Source organism: Anomaloglossus baeobatrachus, chromosome 2, assembly GCF_048569485.1.
Source record: "Anomaloglossus baeobatrachus isolate aAnoBae1 chromosome 2, aAnoBae1.hap1, whole genome shotgun sequence".
Taxonomy (NCBI): Eukaryota; Metazoa; Chordata; class Amphibia; order Anura; family Aromobatidae; genus Anomaloglossus; species Anomaloglossus baeobatrachus.
This window is the reverse complement of record NC_134354.1, coordinates 29828667-29837219: the sequence shown is the minus strand read 5'-3', so window position 1 is coordinate 29837219 and position 8553 is coordinate 29828667. Positions and strand designations below refer to the sequence as shown.

At 57.8% G+C, this 8553-nt stretch overlaps 1 pseudogene; it reads left to right on the top strand.

Moving 5' to 3' along the window:
• The window catches only part of LOC142290889 (interferon-induced GTP-binding protein Mx2-like), a 107139-nt pseudogene that overhangs the window by 35750 nt on the left and 62836 nt on the right, over window positions 1–8553 (top strand).

The following is an 8553-nucleotide window of genomic DNA, read 5'->3' as shown; positions in this document are numbered from 1 at the left end:
TCAGGAGTCATGTCAGCACTGGCTGAAGGTTCAGCCTTTGGGGCGGGGCCAAACTGGGAGGTTATTTGCCCCAAATCTGTCCCAAGTAGCACGTTTGCAGGGATCCGATCAGTTACCCCCACCTCCCTCACCCCTCGCCCTGCGCCCAGTCCACATAAATGTCAGCAACAGGCAGCGCCGGGTCAATGCCTCCAATCCCGGAGACAGCGAGGGTTTTTCCAGGGATCAAGTCTTGGGGGGACACCATCTCAGGCCGCACCAGAGTCACCTCCGAGGCGCTGTCTCGCAGTCCTATGGTCACAGACTGGCCGACGGTGACAGGTTGGAAGCTGTCCAGGGACCTACCACCACCCCCACCCACACAATACACCTTGGGCGGCCCTTGGGACGGGGACGGAGCCGGGGCCTTGGGACGCTGAGGGCACATGGCCTTGAAGTGTCCAGGTAGGTTGCACTGGTGGCACCGTCTTGGTTCTGCCACGGGCCTGGAAGAGGGGAGTTGAGGGGGACACCCCCTGCAGTCTAGGGGCAGGTGGGGCAGTCGCAGAGTTCATCTTACCCCCTCTCCAGGTGCTGCTGGTGGCTGCTCTCCTGGCTTCAGGAGCCCGATTGTTGGTGTAGTCATCGCCCAGGGCAGCTGTAGCCGTGGACCCCTTTGGCTTCTGGTCTCGGATGAACTGGCGGAGATCCTCAGGGCAGTTCCACAAGAGTTGCTCCGTGATGAACAAGTCCAGGATCTCCGGTCCGGTGGAAAGCTGCAGGCCTTGGGTCCAGTGGTCGGCAGCTCGGGCAAGTGCCCCCCTGTGGTCAGCCCAGGAGTCCTTTGGTCCCTTCTGTAGGCTCCGGAACTTCTTGCGGTAGGACTCCGGGGTGAGGTTGTACTGTTGGATCAGGGCCCGCTTGATGGTGTCGTAGCCCTGATCTGCCTCAGCAGGCAAGTCCCCAAGGATATCCAGGGCCTTACCCCTTAAACGGGGGGTCAGGTATTTGGCCCACTGGTCCTTGTTCAGATGGTGCTGCAAGCAAGTCCGCTCAAAAGCAGTCAAGAAAGAGTCCAAGTCTCCATCCTTCTCCAGCACTGGGAAGTCCTCAACACGGACCTTTGGAAGTTTGGTGTCTTGAAGGTCACGTGTGGCTGATGAGGGCCGGAGCTGAGCTAGCTGCAGCTGGTGGTCACGGTCTGCCTGTTGCCGTCGCTCCGCAGCCTCACGCTCTGCCTGGCGCTCTTCACGCGCTGCCTGCCGCTCTGCCCTGCGCTCTGCCATGAGTATCTCGTAGGTATCCCGGTCTCCAGCCTGAGAGAAGGGCCATAGCCCATTTGAAGAAGGCTATCCGAGCCTCCCAGGCTCGGTGGAATGGCACGTGGTGATCTGCGGCCCGCTGCGGAGCCTGGTGCTTCACTGTCATTGCAGAGCGGAGGGCTGGCATCTGGCTCGTTGAGGAACCTTGGGCGAGCTCCTCCTCATCTTGTCCAGCAGTGCCAGGTTGTGCAATGTCCTCGGCAGAACGGCTTTCTGGCGTCGAGCTCCTGGAGGGCTCGTGGACAACCTCCTCATCGTCTCTGGCCTGAGCATCGGCCATTCCTTTGGCTTTGCTCCTGGTGCTATCAGCCATTGTTGCAGACTTTGGTCACTGACACAGAACTGACACCTGATGCCTCCACACACCTTACAGTATCTGCACTCTGACCACTCTAGTGTTGAGCTAGTCTGAAGACCCCAGCAGCCACAGCTGCTGCAGGCAGTCTTTAGTGTCTGGGAGTATGGGTCTCACACTCACACACACTATTATCTCGATCCCACCGCTATGCCACCAATATGTCACAAACCACCGGGGGGGTCACTCAGAAATCCCCCGCGCTGGCTACCAGTACGTCACAATCGGGGGGTAACAAGTGGGGGTCACCCCTACTTTATACCTCCCGACCCGACAGAGCACGTGATGCGCTCTCTAGCGCCCCTCTTATAGTCAGGCCAATTATGGAATTGCCCGACAATAAGCAATGGAGGCCGCTATACTACTTATGCCGATTATTGAAGGGTCCCCGGTGAGAGTAGGGTATATATTCCCCCGACCTCCGCGGGCGGAATATATAAAATCTCCCCGAATCTCACTGGCCTCCCCACAATAATCCTTGGCACAAACTCGCTGCCACCAACCGCTTCACAGTAACTATTAGCCGAACACACAGACGTGGGATTCTAGATCGAGATAACAGAACAGCCCAAGATTAATTATATAATTTAATCAGCCTAAAGCACACTAGAAACTACAATATATACAATAGGGAATCTACAGAATATACATATGTCAGAGTACAGTTACAGATAAAGCATGGGTTACAAACAGGCATACACAGTTCAATCAGTTACCTTGTTGCGTCTGGCCACAGGGGGGCGCTGTAGACCAGGTTTCCAGGAACTCCCACAGATGTTTCCTACACGTGCCCCCAGCGAGAAGAACCTTGGAAAATGGCCGAAGCAGGGTTATCAACCTGGGCAAATCCAGGTCCCCTCCTACCTTAGTGACCTCACAGGGAGCACTGCTCCACCCCTGGCTGGAGTTATGGACAAATTCACAACATGGAATATGGGCCATAACTTTGCCTGGGAGCGTCGTAGGCGGACGCCAATGCTCTCATTGTGACAGTTATGAATTTAGCTACAGAACGAGGGGACTCATGACCTGTCTACGAGTTCCCATATGGCTGATATCACGCCTGGGGTATTTCCAAGCTCCCCCTTCCATAAAAAAGGTAGTGTGCTAGCATCGTCCGCCTGCGCAAACCACCATTTTTATGGTTGCCATATTTATCGGAGATATGGCTTGCGAGATATGAACCATTTTTTACTGAGTCGTTCTGTCTGGCTACTTCCAAGCCTTGCTAATGAGATACAACTCTTGTTACAGGGTGACGGCAGGGAGTCATCCTGTGTCCATTGTCCTCACATCATCTCATCTCCATATCAGAGGAGATGGCTGTTGGAGGTGTAAGTGGGATGTGACACCTTCACAGATGCTGGACATTTGAGAACAAGAAAGGGAGGGGGGGCACTGCCAGGGAGTGATGAGAGCAATTATGACTTCTAGTCATAATTCCTCTTCATATCCCAGGATTTACCTCACACTGCCTCTCTTGGGGGGGGGGGAGAGTCTGCCTTCTTGGGGGGGGGGAGAGTCTGCTTCTTGGGGGGGGGGGGGAGAGTCTGCCTTCTTTGGGGGGGGGGGGGGGGAGAGTCTGCCTTCTTTGGGGGGGAGTCTGCCTTCTTTGGGGGGGGGGGGAGGAGAGTCTGCTTCTTTGGGGGGGGGGGTCTGCCTTCTCTGGGGGGGGGGGGAGTCTGCCTTCTTTGGGGGGGGGAGTCTGCCTTCTTTGGGGGGGGGGGAGTCTGCCTTCTTGGGGGGGGGGGAGTCTGCCTTCTTGGGGGGGGGGAGAGTCTGCCTTCTTGGGGGGGGGGAGAGTCTGCCTTCTTGGGGGGGGGGGGGAGAGTCTGCCTTCTTGGGGGGGGGGGGAGAGTCTGCCTTCTTGGGGGGGGAGAGTCTGCCTTCTTGGGGGGGGAGAGTCTGCCTTCTTGGGGGGGGGAGAGTCTGCCTTCTTGGGGGGGAGAGTCTGCCTTCTTGGGGGGGGAGAGTCTGCCTTCTTGGGGGGGGAGAGTCTGCCTTCTTGGGGGGGAGAGTCTGCCTTCTTGGGGGAGGGAGAGTCTGCCTTCTTTGGGGGGGGAGAGTCCTGCCTTCTTTGGTGGGGGGGGGAGTCTGCCTTCTTGGGGGGGGGGGGGGAGTCTGCCTTCTTGGGGGGGGGGGGAGTCTGCCTTCTTGGGGGGGGGGGGGGGAGTCTGCCTTCTTGGGGGGGGGGGGAAGCTGGCTTCTTGGGGGGGGGGGGAGTCTGCCTTCTTGGGAAGGGGGGGGGAAGAGTCTGCCTTCTTGGGGGGGGGGGAGAGTCTGCCTTCTTTGGGGGGGGGGGAGAGTCTGCCTTCTTTGGGGGGGGGTGGAGAGTCTGCTTCTTTGGGGGGGGGGGGTGTCTGCCTTCTTTCTGGGGGGGGGAGTCTGCCTTCTTTGGGGGGGGGGGGGAGTCTGCCTTCTTTGGGGGGTGGGGGGGGAGTCTGCCTTCTTTGGGGGGGGGGGGGGAGTCTGCCTTCTTTGGGGGGGGGGAGTCTGCCTTCTTTGGGGGGGGGGGGGGAGTCTGCCTTCTTTGGGGGGGGGGGGGAGTCTGCCTTCTTTGGGGGGGGGGGGGGGGGAGTCTGCCTTCTTTGGGGGGGGGAGTCTGCCTTCTTGGGGGGGGAGAGTCTGCCTTCTTGGGGGGGGGGGAGTCTGCCTTCTTTGGGGGGGGGGGGCGGGAGTCTGCCTTCTTTGGGGGTGGGGGGGGAGTCTGCCTTCTTTGGGGGGGGGGGGGGAGTCTGCCTTCTTTGGGGGGGGGGGGGGAGTCTGCCTTCTTTGGGGGGGGGGGGGGGGGAGTCTGCCTTCTTTGGGGGGGGGGGGGGGGGGAGTCTGCCTTCTTTGGGGAGGGGGGGGGGGGAGGTCTGCCTTCTTGGGGGGGGGGGGGGGAGTCTGCCTTCTTGGGGGGGGGGGGGGAGTCTGCCTTCTTTGGGGGGGGGGCGGGAGTCTGCCTTCTTTGGGGGGGGGGGAGTCTGCCTTCTTGGGGGGGGGGGGAGTCTGCCTTCTTGGGGGGGGGGGAGTCTGCCTTCTTGGGGGGGGGAGAGTCTGCCTTCTTGGGGGGGAGAGTCTGCCTTCTTGGGGGGGGAGCAGTCTGCCTTCTTGGGGGGGGGGAGAGTCTGCCTTCTTGGGGGGGAGAGTCTGCCTTCTTTGGGGGGGGGGCGCGGGAGTCTGCCTTCTTTGGGGGGGGGGCGCGGGAGTCTGCCTTCTTTGGGGGGGGGGGGGAGTCTGCCTTCTGTGGGGGGGGTGGAGTCACTTTCTTATGGGACCGCAAAAAGGGCATATTTTTAGATTAGGGCTTATATTTTAAGCATACTCAAAAAAGCGCCAAAGTTCCTACTAGTTGGTTTTTGTTTTTTTTTTTTGGGGGGGGGATGTGTAGGTCTTATTTCTTTATCGTTCCTTTGGGAGACCCAGACCGTGGGTGTTGAGCTTCTGCCTCCGGAGGACACACAAAGTACTACACTTAAAAGTGTAGCTCCTCCCTCTGAGCTTATACACCCCCTGGTAGCCAGTCCTAGCCAGTTTATTGCTTTGTGTCAGGAGGCATACATCCACACATGCATTCTCATCTGATTTGTTTGACTTTTGGAAAGAGTTTGAAGAAAAGCGGGTCCATGTCTGGACTCCCGGCATGTCCTTCTCACCCCACTGTGTCGGCGGTGTTGTTAAGGTTGATTTACAAGGCTGCAGCCTTACATGCCGTGCTCCTTCACCATCCCTTCTGGGCTCTGGCTTGAAGTGGGAGCCAGCACGGTCTCCATGCCTGGCAGGAGTCCGGTCTCCATCCGCAGGCCCCTTGAGGATTCTGTTGGACCGGAGCACTCATCCCCAGGGACATGGCCCTGCGTCTCAGCAGCTAAGTACCTGAGACGTTTATGTTGGGGGTCCCGGTTCTTTATTGTAAGGGAGAGAGTATGCTGTATGTGATTGTTTTAACTTTTCCGGCGGGTTCTCTAGCTGTTGCCTGAGAACCGCGCCGATGGTGCCTGCTTGTCGGCCCTCGCCGCTTAAATTTAGGCCCCGGCTTCGCCGGAGGCCTAGTTTCATTTTCCTGCCCTCGCATGTCACTCATGCAGAGGGACAGAGTTCGGCTCCTCCCAGCGGCCGTTCTACACAGGGGAGGGACACTCCCCACTGCTGGGGCGTCCCTCCTTCCCTGCAGGTCCTCTATAGCCCCTCCAGTTCCCGCTCTTTTATAGGAACACCCTCTTCTCAGGCAGAGTTCACTCTGCTCTGGGACATCCTGCATTCTGCATCTCTGCTGAGGTGCTGCGACTGGGGGACCGGGCTTCGGGATCTGGAGGGCACACAACACCGCGCTCAGCGGTCTGGTAAGCCACAGCCGGTCTCCGGTTTGTGGACCTTCAGCCCCCCTCACAGGGTGCCTCTAATACTCTTGACAGAGGACTCCTATCCTCTGACCTCCGTCCATCAGAGCTCACGGAGGATTCATCATCTGATCCCAGACCCCGTCCTTCTAAGAGAAGGCGCAGGGTTTCCTCCCCCTCCCCATCCCACGGCTCTGTCTCAAGAGCTGACTCTCAAGATGAGGAGGATGCCTTCACTGGGGGCTCGGAGGCTATGTATCCCATCGATTTCTCTGAGGGTGACTCAGATCTTAGTGATTTTGATTGCTTCTATTAATTCTGTGCTGGATCTCAATCCGCCAGTGTCAGAGGAGCAACTCTCTTTGGCAGAAAAACATCAGTTTACCTCGCCTAAGAGAGTGAAGAGTGTGTTCTTTAACCACTCCCAGTTTTCAGACCGCTGTGACCAAACCCAGGGCCTGCCCTGACTAAAGCTTTCCAAAGCGTGGTTTCTGATGACCGGTTTCAATTTCCACCTGAGGTGGTCAAGGAGTGGTCTCACTCCCCAAAGGTAGACCCTCCGGTGTCTAGGCTCTCACCCGGGACCGTTGTGTCGGTGGCTGACGGCACCTCACTTAAGGATTCCACTGACCGTCAGATTGACCTTCTGGCCAAATCTGTGTATGAAGCTGCGGGGGGCCGCGTTTTCCCCGACTTTTGCAGCAGTGTGGGCTCTCAAAGCCATCTCTGCTTCTCTAGAGGAGATGCATTCCCTCACCAAGGAATCTATGCCTGAGATGGGTTACCTTAACGCTCAGGCTTCAGCTTTTTCATCCTATGCCATGTCTGCCATGCTAGAGGCTGCTCACCGCACTGCGGTGGCTTCAGCTATTCTCTTGTTATCCGCAGGATTTTGTGGCTTCGAGAGTGGAAGGGCAGGATGCTTCTTCCAAGAAGTTTCTTGCTGGGCTCCCTTTTGCTGGTTCACGGCTGTTTGGTGAACAGCTGGATGAAATCATTAAAGAAGCTACTGGCGGGAAGAGTACTTCCATGCCACAAACCAAGACAGGAAACCCGCCCAGGGTAGGAATCAATCGAGGGTTTCGTTCCCTTTCGTTCCTCCAACTGGTCATCCTCTAAGCCTTCCGCCTTGTCCGCTAACTCAGCCAAGGATTCAGAAATCCAACTGGCGCCCAAAAGCGCGTCCCGAGAAGGACGCAGGAGGTTCTGCCACTAAGGCAGCTTCCTCATGACTCTGCGGCCCCCGCTCCAGCCACGTCCTTAGTCGGTGGCAGGCTCTCCCACTTTGGCGACGCTTGGTTAAAGCAAGTCTCCGATCAGTAGGTGAGAGACCTCATATCTCACGGCTACAGGATAGAATTCTCTTCCAGCCCTCCAAACAGATTTTTTTCTCTCAACTCCCCCCTGCCTCCAAGGCCGCCGCCTCCTCGCAGGCCGTGGCGTCCTTGCAGGCAAACTGAGTGATTGTCCCAGTTCCCGCTCAGAACGGTTCAGAGGGTTTTTACTCAAATCTCTTCCTAGTTCCAAAAAAGGACGGTACCTTCCGGCCCATCCTGGATCTCAAGCTTCTCAACAAGCATGTCCGGGTGCGGCATTTTCCCATGGAGTCTCTGCGATCAGTCATTGCCTCTATGACCCAAGGGGAGTTCCTGGCGTCCATCGACATCAGAGATGCCTATCTACATGTGCCAATCGCAGTGTCACATCAGCGTTTGTTACGTTTTGCGATAGGAGAGGATCATTTCCAATTCGTGGCTCTCCCCTTCGGGTTAGCCACGGCCCCTCGGGTATTCACCAAGGTCATGGCGGCAGTGATTGCGGTCCTGCACCTCCAGGGGTTAGCAGTGCTTCCTTATCTGGACGACCTTCTGGTCAAGGGTACATCCAGCGCAGACTGTCAGCAGAGTGTTTCGCTCACTCTCGCCACCCTAGCCCAATTCGGGTGGATTGTCAATCTTCCCAAATCCACTCTGACTCCGACCCAGAGTCTCACGTACCTAGGGATGCAGTTCGAGACTTTGCCGGCACTTGTGAAGTTGCCCTTAGACAAATAGCTGTCACTCCGGTTGGCGGTGCGCTCTCTCCTGAGGCCCCGCCGTTATACCCTCAGGCATCTGATGCAGGTGCTGGGTCAAATGGTGCGCTCCATGGAGGCGGTTCCCTTTGCCCAGTTCCATCTGCGTCCCTCTGCAGCTGGACATTCTCCGCTGTTGGGACAAGCGGCCTTCCTCCTTACAGAGGTTAGTGGCTCTGTCGCCACGGACCAGGAGCTCTCTTCAGTGGTGGCTTCGACCCCATCTCCCTGTCCCAAGGGCGCTCCTTCCTGACTCCGTCCTGGGTGATTCTCACCACGGATGCCAGTCTATCCGGCTGGGGAGCGGTACATCTCCACCACAGAGCACAGGGCACTTGGACTCCGTCCGAGTCAGCCCTTTCAATCAATGTGCTGGAAACCAGAGCTGTGCTTCTAGCTCTCCTAGCCTTTCACCACCTGTTGGCGGGCAGGCACATTCGAGTCCAGTCAGACAACGCGACAGCGGTTGCCTACATCAATCACCAAGGCGGGGACACGCAG